The sequence below is a fragment of the Podarcis liolepis genome, assembly GCF_965112155.1.
Source record: "Podarcis liolepis genome assembly, chromosome: 2".
NCBI lineage: Eukaryota > Metazoa > Chordata > Lepidosauria > Squamata > Lacertidae > Podarcis > Podarcis liolepis.
This window is the reverse complement of record NC_139555.1, coordinates 7667783-7686356: the sequence shown is the minus strand read 5'-3', so window position 1 is coordinate 7686356 and position 18574 is coordinate 7667783. Positions and strand designations below refer to the sequence as shown.

The 18574-nt window shown below is 44.4% G+C and overlaps 1 protein-coding gene across 1 annotated transcript in view; it reads right to left on the bottom strand.

Annotated features, from left to right (window-relative positions):
- Positions 1 to 18574, bottom strand: part of TFCP2 (transcription factor CP2) — a 38563-nt gene that overhangs the window by 18762 nt on the left and 1227 nt on the right. The window lies entirely within an intron of this gene.

The following is an 18574-nucleotide window of genomic DNA, read 5'->3' as shown; positions in this document are numbered from 1 at the left end:
GCCAGCGATCCTTATAAGAGGTATTTGATCAGGCTGTATGGCAGACATTACTAATGCATCATCTATAACCATTGGCCATGCTGATTGTGGCTGGTGGGTGTTCCCGAGTCCAACAGGGTACCAGTTTGGAGAAGTCTGGCATTTAGGTTTATATGAAGAATTGTTCTACTTCCATCCACAGCTCTTGCAGGAACAACAATTTGGATTTAAAGGAAGTGTAAACAATTATAATCACTGAACAATATCTCTCTATGTCTAAAGAGGCAAACTAGCTGTTGTCCTAACAGCAGGTCAGCCAGCCTGTCGCTTTTGACCCCAGAGAGTGAATGCCACCTGCCTCTAAAGTTTAGATAAGGACTTTCACAAATCGAAAGAGAACTATGCTCCTGTCCTCAAACAGCTACTGATCTGAAGCATTACTACATCATTGGTTATAGCTAAGACTGGGTAGTCCTTTTCTGGGGGGTGGGGGTGGGAATCTGCACAGGATCACATGCCTCACAGAAATGCCACTCTAGGAGAGGAGTCTGAGTCATCACAATATCCCTTACATAAGCTGTAAGCCTCTCCCTACCCAATGAAGGCTAACTTTACTAACAGCTTCAACTCACTGAAGTATAAGACCTAAAACTGTAGACCGGGAGAAGATAACAAGGGGAAAACCCACTCTCCCTCTCCAGGATTTGCCTTTTAAAAGCAATGGGTCTGCTGAGATTCCACTTCAGATTCACAATTAGTTCGGCACCAAAATCCTCAGAGAAGTCTTATCAGCCAGAGGTCCACAGCTAATCCATTTAAATTCTGCAGTGGCCATATCCAACATCAAACAACCATGATCTTATTCTGGATATGTTCTCCTCAGTTACGTGTGTTTGGGGAACTACCCTTTGAAGCCCCTCAAAAAGCGACACAGAAATTTAGAATGCCTCGTGATATCAAATGAAGAGAGCTGACTGAAGTGTCTGTATGGCTTATTCCCAGACTGCAACTGGCCTTTTCTGGAAGCTCTGTGATACTGATCCCCTTCAAAGCAAGATTCAGCAATGATGAGTTTAATAAAAGAAAAAGGGAGCCAGCAGCAAGACTGAGTGGTCAGTTGTATTCCAAACTAAATGTTTACAGCAAGGGTCTACCTTTGAATAAGTTTGGATAAAGTCTTGTAAAAATAAGGGCTTAAATCCTAGAGCCTGTGAAACCAGGATGCTTGAAGAATTCAGCATTTGTGAATTCCAATACAAACAGATCCAATCCACACTTCCTAGACCAGGGGTTGGCAAGGCTTACCCGGGATGGATCACTCCTGTGGAGTTCCTCCGTGGGCCGGACTGGCGCAGCGCAATGCCGGAAATCATGTCTGCGCATGTCCACGGCGCTGGAATTCGCTTCTGCGCATGCCCAGTTGCTGAAAATCATGCCTGCACAGAAGCGATTTCCGGCGCTGCAGACATGCACAGACATGATTTCCGGTGTCTGGGCATGCGCAGAAGCGATTTCCGGAGCCATGGAAGAGAGTCCCTGTGCCAGTTTAGCGCAGTGCGCGAGGACTTGCTGAGCAGGCTGCTCAGTGGCAGCTCATGGGCCAGTTAAGTGACCCTTATGGGCCGCTTCCGGCCTATGGGCCTTAGGTTGCCTACCTCTGTCCTAGACTAATGCGTGATTGAGGACATAGCTATCACTTGGATTTTGCATGTCTCTGAATCTTTCAGTGCTATATATGTGTGTGTATTTCTAAACGCTTGTAGAAATGTGTATTTTGAAACAAAACATTAAAAAATATGTACTCAAAAATATGTAATTTTTGAAGCAATAATAGATTAATATCTTTACAAATTTTAAGTGGTCTACACTATGCACAATATAAAAACTTTATCCGCTTCAACAAAAATACACCCCCAAAAGCAGTAAAACAATACAAAACATAAAAAAGTAAATCAGAAATCCAGGTGATTCATGCACAAAAATCAGGATCTAATCTTATGGGCCAAGGAAAGCATGGACAAAAATATAAGCCTTTAAAAGGTTTCTGAGGCAACTGAGCGTTACCGTTTCATTTACTGCAAAGGAAAAGGCATTCGACAGAACAGGTGCAACAGCAGAAAAGCATTTTGGGAATCATTGTCCTACGATACTATGTAGGGTGCAGTGCCACAAGTAGAATTTCCCCAAATGATCCACATGATCTTACATGCCTATACAGGGGCATATACTGTACAGTCTTTCAGGTAACCTGGTTCCAAATTGTTCAGGGCTAACAACAAAACCTTGAACTTGGTCTGGTAGCCGTTTAGCAGTCAATGCAGTTCCCCCAGCAGAGGTGTAATATGTGCACGCCCAGGTGCAGATTTATAGAGGTGAAAGTGACCTGGACTGGAAACAGAATGATTTGTCTATTCCTACTATGAAGTTTAGGGACACGGGTAGTGCTGTGGTCTAAACCGCAGAGCCTAGGACTTGCCAATCAGAAGGTTGGCGGTTCGAATCCCCGCGTCGGGGTGAGCTCCTGTTGCTCGGTCCCTGCTCCTGCCAATCTAGCAGTTCGAAAGCACGTCAAAGTGCAAGTAGATAAATAGGTACCGCTCCAGTGGGAAGGTAAACAGCGTTTCCGTGTGCTGCTCTGGTTCCCCAGAAGCGGCTTAGTCATGCTGGCCACATGACCCAAAAGCTGTACGCCGGCTCCCTCGGCCAATAAAGTGTGATGAGTGCCGCAACCCCAGAGTTGGTCACGACTGGACCTAATGGTCAGGGGTCCCTTTACCTTTACTATGAAGTTTAGGCTTTGAACTAGATTTAGATAGAATATTAACTCCACAAGGGAGTCTCTGGGTACATACATGATAAAACCAATTTAAGGGTACAGTGGAACCTCGGGTTGCGGATGTAATCTGTGACGCAGGCATGTCTGCAACCCGCAGTGTTCGCATCCTGAATCGCCACGTCTGCACAGGAGCCGGTGCGATTCTGCACATGCGCAGAAACCCGGAAGTAACCTGTTCTGGTACTTCCGGGTTTCCCGTGGTCCGTAACCTGAAGTGTCCGAAACATGAGGTATATGACTGTATAGTCTTTTTTATATTTGCTTCTCTGGGGAATGCATTTCCGGTGTGAGGGGATAGATATCTCCAACAGCTTCACTAAATTACCATTTCCTGGAGAGGAGCCATAACCTTGCCTACTGGATGATCTCTGGCAAGAAGCTCCTTCTATTGTATGTAAAATGGAAATAACAATTCACGGGACTGAATGCAGATACAACCATACCTGAAAGAAGTGGTCCCTAAAATACTGGTATGGCCTTCAGGTTCCTGTTACAATATTGAGAATCCTGTCTTTTACTGGGGGAAAAGTTTCTAGCTCTTGTTTATGTTTTTGCATAAAGGGCTCACTAAAGTTCTTAACCCAAGGTATTATTTCTGGGTTAGCGGAGTCTGTAACCTGAAGTGCATTTAACCCGAGGTACCACTGTATAAGCTGTAACCCTTAGCTTTCTTTACATCTGACATAGAATCCTTTATGCTTAAGCACTCATTCTGCTGACTAAAAACATAAAAACCATAAAATATCTCAGCCAGGATTTGTCTAGTAAATCACAACCATTAACAAGCGCACAATCTTTCCTGTGTATCATGAAACATGCTTGTCACAATTGCACAAGAGTGTACATCCAAGCCAATATCATCAGATATTGTTTACCACTGACACATAAAAACTGATGCCCAAACGATCTTTTATGTAAAAGCAAGGCACAGTTCAGCCTCATGCCCTACAAAACCCATAGCAGCTTCTGTTATTTAAAGATTGGTGCTACAATGCTTATGCTGCTAGGAAGTAGGGATTTAAATCCTTCCTTCCATTAGGAAGATTAGTTAAGATTACTAGGAATTCATTAACACAGCAGATTTCTACACCATGGTAACTATGTTTTCTTACATCAATGTTCAGAACATACTTTGGAACACTCCTGCCACACGATCTATAGTGGTACAAAAAATATCTTGCCACATTTTCCAGAATTTGTCGTGTTGAGCAGCTGGCCCAGAATACTAGCAAATCATCAGTTTATTCAACCAAAGGAAACTGGAAAACTGTTCCATTCAGAGGGACTAGCAACAATTCCACACACACACACACCGCTCTAAAAAGGGAAGCTTAAGAAAGCACTGCCCCCCTCCATTCCATTTTGTATATGCATAGACAGATGGAAAATTGTACTCAGGAGAAGTTGCATGGGCAAGTATGCCCATGAATTACATGTACAGTAAATTGGTAAAGGATTAAGTGCAAATTGGGTTTAGCTTAGTGCAAAGACTTCTAGGGAAACAGTGATGAAGTAATATTCCCATTTCTCTCAAAAGCCTGTGACCAGCATCCAAACCCAAGTTGCACTACTCGGACTCTTCACACCACAGAGAGGTTTGGAGAGGACAGGATGGTGAGAAAAAAAGTCAAATGGGTTAGAATTCAGGGCCTGCCTCTCCCAAAAGCCATGTGAAACTAAAGGACACACAGGTGTGGAATACATCCCTCACTGGTGACCTTCACATTCACTATTTTCTTGACCCAGACAACATATATTTGGTGAGGTGAATGGCGAAAAATGAGAAAGGTTGCTTTAAGTTTATCATTAGTAAAGGTAAAGGGACCCCTGACCATTAGGTCCAGTCATGGATGACTCTGGGGTTGCGGCGCTCATCTCGCTTTATTGGCTGAGGGAGCCGGCGTACAGCCGCTTCTGGCGAAACCAGAGCAGTGCACGGAAACGCCATTTACCTTCCGGCCGGAGCGGTACCTATTTATCTACTTGAACTCTGATGTGCTTTTGAACTGCTAGGTGGGCAGGAGCTGGGACCACCCCGTCGCAGGGATTCGAACCACCGACCTTCTGATCGGCAAGTCCTAGGCTCTGTGGTTTAACCCACAGCACCACCCACGTCCCAAATTTATACTTAGAAAGACCTAATATTGCAATTGCTTCTTATATGAATTAAGGGTTTTTTGTATTAAGACCCAGTGCAGACCACTGTTTCCAGTATCTTGGTCCTGGTTTAAAAGACTTTGAGCGCACCATGCCCAAGGTGCACTGTCTCTAAATCTCTCACATACCCCCTTGCCATCCTACAGGGAAGAACTAGACTAGCAGACAGACACCCCGCCCCAATTTCTAATGAATGGGTCCTTGAAACCTTTTTTTCAAGGATCTCTGACATCCCACAGTTGACGATGCACTACTCATGCAGGTCTTGGTGGACTGAACCCTGGCTGCCATCTGTACCCCACCCCAAACTCCCATAAAGCAGTGAGAATGAGATCCATCAGCTCTTACAAACGTAGGAGGAATGCTATTTTGAAATGGAATATTGACTCTTAAAAGAATGAAGTGATAAATCCAACACACACATAATCTGAGAGTCTTCAAGTCATGAAGCAAGATGCTTATTATTGGATGTGGCTGAATTTATGTTGGACAGCATGAACCAAAACATAGCAGAACTGTAATTTTTACCTTACAGATCTTTGTGAATAATGGAGTTAGCAGAGGACCAGAGAAATACATCTATATGCCACATAACAGCTACCTTTGACACACATTTTGGATTCACTGCCAAACACAAGTTGGAGGCGATGCACACCAACACCCTAAATCAGCATCACGAAAAGGCTTCTCTCAAACAAACAGTGGGGTAGAGACTACTTCAAAAGGTGATTTGCAGCTTTAAGACACACTGTTAAAGCACTTACTTTTGCAGGTCTCTCATGTTCCTCCAACATTTAAGTTTTAAGGGGAAGTGTGGGAAGACTTTCAACATCAGGTGAGAGATTTTGTAAGGTGGGCAGCCCTGCTCACCTACCAATCATATGCCATCAAAATGTCATGCAATTGACAAGTAGCTGCCTGCCCTCCCACCTGTGAAATTGGGCCTGCAAGGCCAACCCCAATAGGGATCTGGTCCCCGGAGCTAAAAAGCTTCCCAATCAGGTCCCATGTCATCAAAACCAAAGTCTATTACCCCAATTAGCTGTTCATCAGGCAACTGATCTATACATGAAGTTCAGAGATACAGTGGTACCTCGCATTATGTACTATCCCCCTTATGAATGCTTCGGGTTATGTGCTCCGCTAACCCGGAAGCACATGCCCCTTGTTGCGAACTTTGCCCCAGGATGCATGCGGAAGTTGCGCTCCGGCGGCGCGGCAGCAGTGGGCAGCGCCATTAGCGAAAGCGCACCTCATGTTACGAGCAGTTTCCTGTTATGAACGGACCTCCAGAACAGATTAACTATGTAACACGAGGTACCACTGTACTTACTCCTAGGGTAAGTGTGTGTAGAATTACTGTATTTTTCCATGTAAGTGACCCCCCATATATAAGGCGACCCCTATTTTTTTAACCCCAAATTAAGAAATTAAGTTGTTCAGCTTTTTGGGGGTGGGGGGGTCACTTCTGCCAATCGCTCACCCGCCTGCCCACCACTGCCGATCACACACCTTGCCGCAGGCGCCAATTGTCTGCCTGCTCGCCACCAACAAAGGCCCACCCACCCACTCACTTGCCACAGCCACCAATCACCTGCCTGCCTTGCCACAGCTGCCAATCGCCTGCCCAATTGCTGCAGCCACAGCCAATCGCCAGCAGGCCTTGCCGCAGACACCAATCACCCACCCAATCGCCGCTGCCAATCTCCTGTTTGCTGTAGCCATTAATCGCACATCCCTGCTCTGCATTCACTAGCCATGTGTAAGACGACATCCAATTTTTGCCTAATTCTTTTTTTAGCAAAAAGCATTGTTGTATACATGGAAAAATACGGTACATTCTTAGGCTGATTTATTTATGCAAGCTTATAATGGAATAGAGGGGTGCGGGTGGTGCTGTGGGTTAAATCACAGAGCCTAGGGCTTGCCGATCAGAAGGCTGGCGGTTCGAATCCCCACGACAGGATGAGCTCCCATTGCTCGGTCCCTGCTCCTGCCAACCTAGCAGTTCAAAAGCACGAAGTGCAAGTAGGTACTGCTCCGGCAGGAAGGTAAATGGCGTTTCCGTGTGCTACTCTGGTTCACCAGAAGCGGCTTAGTCATGCTGGCCACATGACCCGGAAGCTGTATGCCGGCTCCCTCAGCCAATAAAGCGAGATGAGCGCCACAACCCCAGAGTCGTCCACAACTGGACCTAACAGTCAGGGTTACCTTTACCTATAATGGTATATTGGGTCATGGTCCCTTTCTTTTTTAAAAAAAATCCTCTTTCCTAGTTCCTCATGTTTATTTATCATGTTCTGATTATGTACCTGCAAACGTGATGGTTTTAAAGACATTCAAATCCAAATGCCCTATGCTGCAACTTTGTTATTTCTGCTACCCACTGAAATCCTGTATACCTACTGCCACAAACAGGCTAAGAAACCAACATTCCTATGAATAGGCTCAGTTGCCAAAACACAGACTAAATTAAATGGTCTTGCAGTCAGGAGGCTTGGGAAAAATACTGGAATCTGGGTAGCTTGACACACAAATGCTCCCGCTTCCACCAGAAGTAATGGATATGTATCACCTTACTGCAGGACAAATAGCATGCGCCATAACCAGAGCACTGAATTGCTTTCCCTTCCATGCCAATTCAAGGCCAACAGAGAACATGTGGAAGTAAAGTCGTACCTCGCAAGACGAAAAGAATCCGTTCCGTGAGTCTCTTCGTCTTGCGGTTTTTTCGTCTTGCGAAGCAAGCCCATTAGCGGCTTAGCGCTATTAGCGGCTTAGCGGATCAGCTGATAAGTGGCTTAGCGGATCAGCTGTTAAGCGGCTTAGCGGATCAGCTGTTAAGCGGCTTAGGATCAGCTGATAAGCGGCTTAGCGGCTTGGGGGAAAGGAAAAAAACCCCGCAGGAACTCGCAAGACATTTTCGTCTTGCGAAGCAAGCCCATAGGAAATTCGTTTTGCGAAGCACCTCCAAAACGGAAAACCCTTTCGTCTAGCGGGTTTTCCGTCTTGCGAGGCATTCGTCTTGCGGGGCACCACTGTAGTCATCAAGGTGGTGTGTTGGTGTTTCTCCAGCACTCTCCATAGTTCACCAAAAAAGTGGGTCAATAAGGGCAGCAGGGAGACTACAGGTGAGGACAAGAAGCTGGTACAGAATTGTTTTCAAGGCAGAAGAGGGATGGGCTCCATTCATAAACAACTTGACTCTATCTCTACCTACAGCACATCCAAAATATGACATGAATGTTAGCTTTAAAAACATGCTTGCACAAATGCAGACGTCAGAACAACCAAGGTACATCTAGTACAATTAGTCCATGGGCTGGTAGGGAAAGTATTCAGGAACATAAAAAAGGCAGATTTAGGTAGGTAGCAGTGTTGGTTTGACACAGTCAAAATAAATAAAAAATTAAAAACTTGCCCAGCAGCACCTTAGAGACCAACTAAGTTTGTGCTGGGTATAAGCTTTCGCGCACACAAAAGCTTATACCCAGAACAAACTTAGTTGGTCTCTAAGGTGCTACTGGACAATTTTTTAATAAATAAGGCAGTCACTGAAAAAAATGTTGCCTTGAGTCAACTCACAAGCAGTTCAAGACCCTTGCTTCTAGTCCATCAGTGGGTTCCACTCATCTAAGCATACCGCCCAAGGGATACGAAAATGTCCCCATCATTTCAGCTCCAAGCCACTTCGGAGATTTTCCATAGGAATCTGAGCAGCATGGGCCAAAATACAGCCTTGAGACATCCCTGTCTAGTGCTGAGGACATGATAGGAGAAATCTGGGGTGGTGGTTCAATAAGCCCCTCAAGCCTGGGCTAGCACCAACTACCAGAATGTATTAACCCCAGGGGAAGTTATTTTAATTTATGCCCAATGATTTTGGCAGTTTATGGTGGGATATTATGTTCTGAGTTGGTGAGTAAACAACAAACATTTGGCATATCAGGCTGCCAGTTTTGCTTGCCACACCAAATTTTGCCCACAATTTGCAAGCAGAATACAGTGGTGCCTCGCAAGACGAAATTAATCCGTTCCGCGAGTCTCTTCGTCTTGCGGTTTTTTCGTCTTGCGAAGCACGGCTATTAGCGGCTTAGCGGCTATTAACGGCTTAGCGGCTTTAAGAAAAAGGAAACAAACTCGCAAAACGTTTCGTCTTGCGAAGCAAGCCCATAGGGAAATTCGTCTTGCGGAACGACTCAAAAAACGGAAAACTCTTTCGTCTTGCGCGTTTTTCGTCTTGTGAGGCATTCGTCTTGTGAGGTACCACTGTATACTGTTTAAGGTTTCTACAAGCCAATGCAATACAGAGGAACAAAAAAATATTTTTGATCCACGGTGTTTTTCTACCCCAGCAGTTATCAAAAGGGAGAGCTCCCAGATGTCAGATTAAAACTTTCCATTTAAGACAGCAATACCCCCTTTTCCTTATAGCTCATTTTTTCTGTGCCTCAATAACAATATTTTGAGGAAGTCAGTTCCAATACACGAACAATGAATACAGAACCAACAGCAATCTTGTCTGGGGCTTACATAACTATTCAAATTCAGCATCTGTTTAAAATGCTCTGTTCCAGAAGATTAGCATGTCTATTAGCCGCAGATCATAATTGGAAGTGGGCAATGCCATGATATCAGAGGCTTGCAAATTCAGCTGGTGAATACTTAATTCCAACTGTGTTTCCGAAATGAAGTCACAAAACAGCCAGTTCCAACACCATACCACAATGCTTAAATTGAAGGCAAATGTGGGATTACTTCAGTTATCCATATACAGTGGTACCTCGCAAGACGAATGCCTCGCAAGACGAAAGAGTTTTCCATTTTTTGAGTCATTCCGCAAGACGAATTTCCCTATGGGCTTGCTTCGCGAGACGAAACGTCTTGCGAGTTCTTGCGAGTTTGTTTCCTTTTTCTTAAAGCCGCTAAGCCGTTAATAGCCGCTTAGCTGCTAATAGCCGTGCTTCGCAAGACGAAAAAACTGCAAGACGAAGAGACTCGCGGAACGGATTACCGTATTTTTCGCCCTACAGGATGCACTTTTCCCCCTCCAAAAATGAAAGGGAAATGTGTGTGCGTCCTATGGGGCGAATGCAGGCTTTCGCTGAAGCCTGGAGAGCCCCACCGCCAGCCCCACAAGCTCGGGGGACAGCGGGGAGGCGCAGCGCGCCTTTCCCGCTGTCCCCCGGCTTGGTTAGAAGGCTGGCGGGGGGGAGAAGCCTGCTCCTCCCCGTCGCCAGCCCCGCAAACTCGGGGGGCAGCGGGAAGCGCAGCGCGCCTTTCCCGCTGTCCCCCGACTTGGTTAGAAGGCTGGCGGAGGGCTTCCCCCTCCTCCAGCCCCGCAAGCTCCCAGAGCCATGCCAAAGCTGCACGCAGCTTCGGCATCGCTCTGGGTCCTGTTCTGGGGGCTGGGGGAGGGGGAAGCTTGGGCATCCCCCACCCCAGCCCTGCGCCTGGGGGGGAAAAATAATTTTTCCCCCTTTATTCCCCCCCAAATCTAGGTGCGTCCTATGGGCCGGTGCGTCCTATAGGGCGAAAAATACGGTAATTTCGTCTTGCGAGGCACCACTGTAGAAACAATATACACGGCTACCTTCAAATTCTATCAGCTTTGGAGTGTACCTAAACAGTTGCTATTTTGCCTTTATTAGGGTGCGGCAGGAGTCACAAAGCAACTGGAAATCTCAACTTGTGTTGCTGGGTGGTGCTCCTGAGTCACAAAAAAATGACTGGCGACCTGTTATTTTCGATCCAGATCCGTTACACCAGAAGTGGTTTAGTCATGCTGGCCACATGACCCAGAAAAGCTCTCTGTGGTCAAACATTGGCTCCCTCGGCCTGAAAGCGGAGATGATTGCAGACCTGATTCCTGTTAGAAGCACCATCAAGGCAGTCGTGAACCCAATCAACGTGACTCAGAAGCCTGATCTAGCACTGTGACTGACTGTTCAGCAGTCTCTTATGGTACACACACACACACACACACACACACACACACACAAACAACCTCAGTCACTAGATTGGTTGTCTATAGTAAATATGGCTCCAGGGAAGCACGTGAGGATGTTCCTTTACGCTGAAAAAGAACTAGCTGGGTGTTTTTCTCTCCTCCTAGGTGTGCTACTAGCTTTCATATGTTCATGTGTAAACCTAACTTCAAATTACGAAAATGACCTTGGTACTAGATTAAGAATACCAGTAAATCCACACAGAGATGACAACTCAACAAAGAGACTCTTAACAACCAAGTTAAGTAGGAATAGTCTTTTTAAAAACAGAACTGTGATAAGAGCACCTAAGATAGGAAATAAAGCAGTTTTAAGTTATCAGTACTACTGTGGTTCAGTTCTATACAATTCCCATAAGGTCAGCTTCCCATGTCACCCATGTGTAATAAAAAGGTTAACCATTTGTAGGGAAGATGATAAAGGAAACCAAGTTAAGCAGCTCAAAACAACCACCACCCCCACAATCCACCACCCAGAATTAGCACCCTCAGTGGAAATTACTTATTAAAGAAGGCCCTTTGACCCTAACACAGTTAACTCTAGCCTCATTTAGGCCAGAGCATTGAACTACCCATTTCTTCACACTGGAATTCTGCCTGTCACCATATCCGGTTTGTGACCAGAAGAAGTTAGAAGACCTTCAGTACTCCCATACTTATCTGAATCTTTTACAGAGATTCTGCACAGAGGGGTTTGCTCAGGTTCAGATATCAAATGCAGGAATCAAGATTCTCAGCTTTGATTTTTTAAAGAAAGCACCATGTTTGAACCTCTCATAATTCCTCGTTTTTCAAACACCAGCACAAGGCAGATACAAGAGGCTTGTTTTTCAGAGGAAGGAGCTTCTACACTTTTTATAATAGCCTGCCTGTTCTTCACAGTATCCAGTCACCTCTCTGTTCTGCTTGCTATCACCACAAACTTATCTGATCTTCCACCATCATACAACTGCCTGTCCCCAATACACAAAATTTAAAGCCAGCATAGGAAGGGAACAAGAGGCGAAACAGGACCACCCACACATCTGTCCCCTAGTAAAAGAGAAGGGAAACATTTTCTACCTGAGGGTCACAAATTCTTTGTGAGTTGTGGGAGGGGGGAGAGGATGAATACCAATGGTGGGAGATAGGTAGTGTTCTGAATGTGACTCACCTTTATACAATAGGCTACATTTCAGCAAATGAAAAGTCAGACATTTCACCCCTCTACCTAGGCAAGCAAAATGCATTATCGCAGTTCAATGAGGCATTCCAGTTAGGAAAAATCACTTGAAAGAAGGTGCAGAGCAGGACTAGTGAGTAGTGTGGCCTGGGGAAAAGTCCCACAGATTGAAGTAAAAGGTCTGAAGAAACACATTCTAGCCCCGAGCCCGGAGTCTGGCAACCCCTGCCCTAGAGATAAATATATACAGGACAGACTCACAACATGTCATATCCACAGGGCAATGAGCCCCAGAGCAAAACGCTCAATTACACAGAACAATCAATTCAAACTACATTAGGAGTACATGGAGCAATATTAAGACATAGAGCTCGAGCTCTGTGGAATCAATTAACAGCTGAAATCAGATAGGTGCCTGGCGCAATACTGTTTAGGTGCCTACCTGAAGACATTTTTGATTAGGAAGGCTTTCACTGAGTGTAACCCAGTCATCTACAGAATATCAATTTTGTATCTGATGTTGTTGGTATGTATCATTTTGTCGTTTATAAAGCTTGTGTTTTAGTCTGTTTTTAATGTGTACACAGGCCACCTCAATGCCTGTATGCTGTGAAATGGTTTAGGCATTTGTTTAATCAATAAAGCTCCAACCTGATGCTCTTAATTTGAAGTCCTGTCCATGCTTCAAGACATTTGCCATAGAATGACCTCTGGTGTACTCGTCATCAAGACATTTGCCATAGAATGACCTCTGGGGCACTCGTCATATCCCCTTCTACACCCCTGATTTCTCAATTTCTCTTGTTATGATTGCTTGCATAGGAGCCACTGTAGCAGAGCTGAAGAGGGGAGCGGGGAGGAAGAGAAGGGAATGGCTGCTACAGCTGGGAAGCCCACAAAAAGGGCATGAAGCAACTGGATAGCGTCTGAGGAAAATGGAATGCTGGATTACATGGACTTTATACCCCCACTTAGGCAGATATATTTTATTCTAATAATGATTTGGTCTTCCAGTGCTCATTGAGCTGAAGCCAAAACAGCACAACTGATGCACAAGAGAAAGGCAAGGAGATGCAGGATAACCCTGAGGTTTGCAGACACCCCTCAAAATGGGGTGGAAAAATCCAAAATGGTGCAACAACTCAGTGCTGAGTGAGAGGGCGAGGGAAATGACAAGGGGTGGGGGTGGAATTAAGTGGGTAGAACACTCAACAGAATCATTTCAAACTGCAACATTTCACTGCAGTACCCAAAGTCTAAGGAAAGGAAGAAAATTAAAACTTCCAAGAGTAGAGAGCAGCAGTAGTTAAGCACAAGAACACTAGCCAGCCAGATTAACAAATGCCTGCAGAAAAAGATGAGTAAAGAGACAACGAAAGATCATTGAAGAGGGTGCCAGACAAATCTCCCAGGCAAAGTGTTTCATAACCAGGGTGTGTTGAAAGATAAATGTATCTAGAAGGACTTTTCTGTTCTTACACAAGGAGATTGGCATTAAATGGGGCACAATGTAATCCCAGAACATGCAGTAAAATGCAGATAAAGGGGAGAGAGTGTAGATAACCACCATGAAGATGCTAGTATTTATATGTTCAATGTCACCTATTGCCCCTTTTAAGACTCAAAACCACCTAGATTAACAGATTGTACATTAGAGAAATGTATTGCTTTCTTCCAGCAAAACAAAGCCTTGCAAACACAGGTTTACTTGCCCCCAAATGCAAACCTGTCAGGCATTTGTGCCCTTAAGAAAACCCAACACATGACTCATTCTACAGACAACCACAAAATTCACTTTGTGTCAAGCTCCTCAGTCTTCATCACAGCACGTAGAATGAATCGCTGTTAAAAAGCAGCTTGCACAAGTGTTGTGCAAAACTGGGAACAACCCTCAGAATATAGAACATTTTACTTAAGAAGCACAGCAGATTGCACAAGCAACTGATAAATAGCATACATTATTTGCAAAAGGAATACAGGCAGCATTTGAGAAATAGTTCTGTTTTTCACTGTTCTGAGAGTGTAGAAAACCAAAGTGTTGTATATCTAAATGTTTCTACAGGGGAATGTCATTCAACCCATCTAATATTCACACACACCCATTTTGTCTACTTTCATTGACTGCATAGTTGGGCTCTCATAGGTACAAGGAGAAAGTCATTTTGCAAGTTTTTTTGGGGGGGGGAAGCAAACAGAAATGCTTCCCTGCCACCCATGCCAGAAAAAGAAAAGCAGTAATGATATAGTGCAGACTTTTGAAGGCAGCTGGAGTAGCTTCAGCCACCTCCACATATGTACAGTATTCCTACATCCACACAAATTCTAATTTTACTACCTCAAGCATCACTTTTAAAAACAACTCAAGAGTCACAAGCAGATTTCCAGAATTCATTAAGTGCTAAGTTACTGAAAGCTAGTCCCTGGGCTTTCACCTCTTTTATTACTCAGTTAATAAAAGCAAACTCCAAAATACCCGATTTTAAGGAATAATTGCCAAGTGGCAGATGGCATGCACCACAACCTGCCAATGTACCTTTAGAAACGGTAACTGTGCTGTAAGTGAAATTCCAGGTTCTTGAAGGCTCAGTCCCTCCTGAGTGTGTCAGCAGGTAAAGCAACACAATTAATTGCGTTGTACTGCTGGATTATATGATTGCATCAACATCGCCAAGAGGAAATGTCACATTGGGAAATTAGTGCTCACAGTGTTGTTATTTTTAATTTCCTTTCTACAATGTTTCTTTCTCCTTTGGGCAAATCTAAATAAAAGTGCCTATGTCACTGAAGATCAGCACTGGAAAGAACCTAAAAGCCGTCTAGTGTAACCCCATGTTATGGGATAGAATTGTCTACCCATCAGCCAACTGATCTATGCAATTTCAATGGTATGCAACAAATTAACCCTCGCCAAAACAGTCAGCTGAAAAGTTGATTGCTCCCCGTCCCCAACAAAGATGGAAGAGAACCTCAACAATTACTTAGCTTTCTGCTGAAACTAAACCAGAGCAGTATCTTTCAGAAAGATTTGGCTTGACCAGTTCACATTAAGGATTCATCACAACACCACCCTTACAATGTGACAGCACACTGTAATCAATGTGTCGAAAGACCCCGAGTCAAATAATGCCAAACCAAGGTTTACTTTCACAGAAGCAATCCCTGAGAAGCCTCAGGCTCACACACTGCCTCATCTACCCCTACACTCTCCAGTCTCGGACTTCAAAATATGGCTTAGCATTAACTTTCTGGAAGCTAGCATTTATCCGGGCTTGTAGCAAGCACGGACCTTAGCCTGGCTGTTCATTCAAAGAGGCAAATTGTGGTTTGACAGTAAATCATGATTGGAAGTCTGGAACCACTGCTCAATGGGGAAGAGACAGTGTCTGAGTTAAGGACTCCTCAGGGCTCCCTCTTGGAAGGCAGGACCAAAATGGGAGGAATTCAACACCACACTGAGGCAAATGTTCTGTCAGTGCAATCAATTGCACTGAAACATTCACCCTTCCCACTCCATGTGATGCTCTAGGGCAGTGTTCCCCAACCTTGGGCCTCCAGCTGTTTTTGGACTACAATTCCCATCATTCTTGACCACTGGTCTTGTTAGCGAGGGATGATGGGAGTTGTAGTCCAAAAACAGCTGGAGGTCCAAGGTTGGGGAACACTGCTCTAGGGCAGCCTTTCTCAACCTTGGGTTCCCAGATGTTGATGGACTACAACTCCCATCATTCATAGCCAGCAGGGGCAGCAATCAGGAATGATGGGAGTGGTAGTCCAACCGCATCTGGGAACCCAAGGCTGAGAAAGGCTGCTCTAGGGGTTCTCTTCTCCCCCTCTAAGCCAACTTCAGGGAGCAAGCGGGGGGGGGGGAGCCCCGTTGCACTAGCAGAAGTCGTTGTGCAGGCTTCCGCTAGCGGGACTAATTAGTTGAATCTGGCCCATTATGTTTGAACAGGCTTAGTATCAGAAGACGTTTTTAAAGACATTTTCAGTAAAGCAGTTTCCGTATTCTGCCTCCTTCAGGAGCTGTGAAGCAGCAGCCAGGAAAGAGCTGTAAAAGTATACCTACCCAACCTCTGAGGCAGCTTTATTTCTGAAGTTAAGCCAGCATACATGTAACCATTCTAAAGTATATGCTGACATCAATCAATCAATCAGATGCAGATTGTGAAGATCACCCCCTGTTTCTACGTAGCTAACTATCAGAGAATACTCCACTGATGAGAGGTAGTTCTGCATCTAGAGTGACTGAACAAGAGGAATCGCGTAAGGCAGACACAGGACATGAATTACTTAGCTTCGGGGGAATCTAAAAAGCAGCCTTCACCATGTGTAGGCTTTGGGGACTCAATTCTCTTGGTATACTAATGGACCCCAGTAACTGTTTAAAGGTAAAAAAAGCACTTCAGTAAAGTCCCAAATGTCCTCAGTTAGAATGAGGGCAGCTGCCCTTACATCTAATAGCTACACCTGACTACTTCTTCCCACCCACACAGAGGTAGTTATTGAAAACAAGCTTAAAGCTTCAATAATCCTTGGTCTGTACACCACATAAAAGTGGCATTGGATTCATTCTCACTGAACAGCAGATCCAGGGCACTAGTGTACAGAGCTCAAAAAATGCAACAAAAGCAACCCAAGGGATGGAGGGACTCTCCCAGGGAAGGAAGGTTGTAATGTTTGGAGCTAATTTTTTGTTCAGAAAAAAAGCAAGGGGGGTTATCAAGAACATTATAGGAGTGTTTAAAAGTATGCACGGCATAAGGAAAGTGGATAGGCAGGACTTCTCTCATAATAATAGAAGTTGGGGACACTTGGTTTCAAGAAAGATGCGAGGACAGATTTATTCACATGGAAACTAGCTAAACTGCGGCATTTGCTATCATAAAATACAGTGATGGCCACCACACTGGATAGCTTGAAAAGGAGATCAAACTAATTCACAAAGGGTAAGTCTATCAATGTCTACTAGTCATATCTCCCGATATGCCCCATGGAGGACCTCAAGGTCCATAAATAGCAACACCCTAGAGGTCCCGGGCCCTAAGGAAGTCAATTAGCCTCAACCAGAGCCAGGGCTTTCTCAACACTGGCTCCATCCTGGTGGAACGCTCTGTCTCATGAGACCAGGGCCCTGAGGATCTGATTTCTTTCCGCAGGGCCTGTAAGACAGAGTTGTTCCGCCTGGCCTTTGGCTTGGAATCAATTTGATTCCCTCCCCCTCTTTCTTTTTTTCTTTCTCCTTCTGTGTTGGAACTCCTATTTGGGGACTTCCCTGGCTTTTTTTCTGGCCCATGTAGGACCAGTCTGGATAGTTAGCCTTGGTGAAGACTTGATCTTTTTATCCCCAAAAAAGTTTTTGATTTGAGTTCCACTGAAATGAGGCTGCATTTTAATGTTTTAATGTTTTGTTTTAATTTTGTTTTTTAAGCTGTATTCTAATCAATTGTTTTTATATTTTGTGTTAGCCGCCCTGATCTTGGCTGGGGAGGGTAGGGTATAATTAAAATTTATTATTATTATAGTCATTATGGTTATTTAGCTCCAGTATTAAGACGTTTGCCTCAAGTACCAGCAGCTGCCGATCTCAACCAGATTACCATTTCCCTCAGGTGCTGCTCATGGGTTTCCCAGAGGCATCTGGCTGGCCGCTGTGATGACACCATGTTCAACTAGATAGGCCTTTCATGTGATCCAGCAGTGTTCCTATGATGTCTATGTCTGCTTCCTCCATCCATTATCAAATAGCAGCAGGTGACCAACACAAAAACATGTGATCTGCCCTATCCTTCCTTTTATGAAGCAGTCTATCCAAGATGGCAGCCTGAATGGCTGCATCTTACTCGCAAGAAAGAAAAATTGTGGAAGTCAGATTCAGAAAGTCGGCCATAAATACAGTATGGTTAGATGCATTCTGAAATCAAACTAGGTGCCCCAACAAGTTATGCAGTGAAAGCAAGAAAATTACATTTTGATGACATGAATGTGAACAGTTACTTTGGGAAGTAATAGTAGGCTCTACTTTACAGTTTCCTAAAAAGCACTTGTTTTAAACAATCCTATTGCTATGAAGAAAAATCCCGGGCAAAGCTGTACAACATAATCACTCTAAATAAGGTGCAAATTTGATGTTCATTACCAAGTTTTAATTCTTACAGTACTGATTAATGCAAGACCAACATGTTAGGAATCAAACTATTTGGGATAAAAGTATGATCAACTCAAGATCAAGCTTAACCTTGCTACTAGATTGACACATGCACAGCTTATTATGACAGTCTTACCATCTATGGATTTATCTATTTTACAACTTGGTAAAACTGTGCTTGTGTTGCACACCCCAGTTTCATTCAGCAAGCTACAGCAAGTTATGGGGATGTGTAGCTTGCATGACAGATTATTGTCCCCCCACAATTTTAGAGGAAGACATGATAAC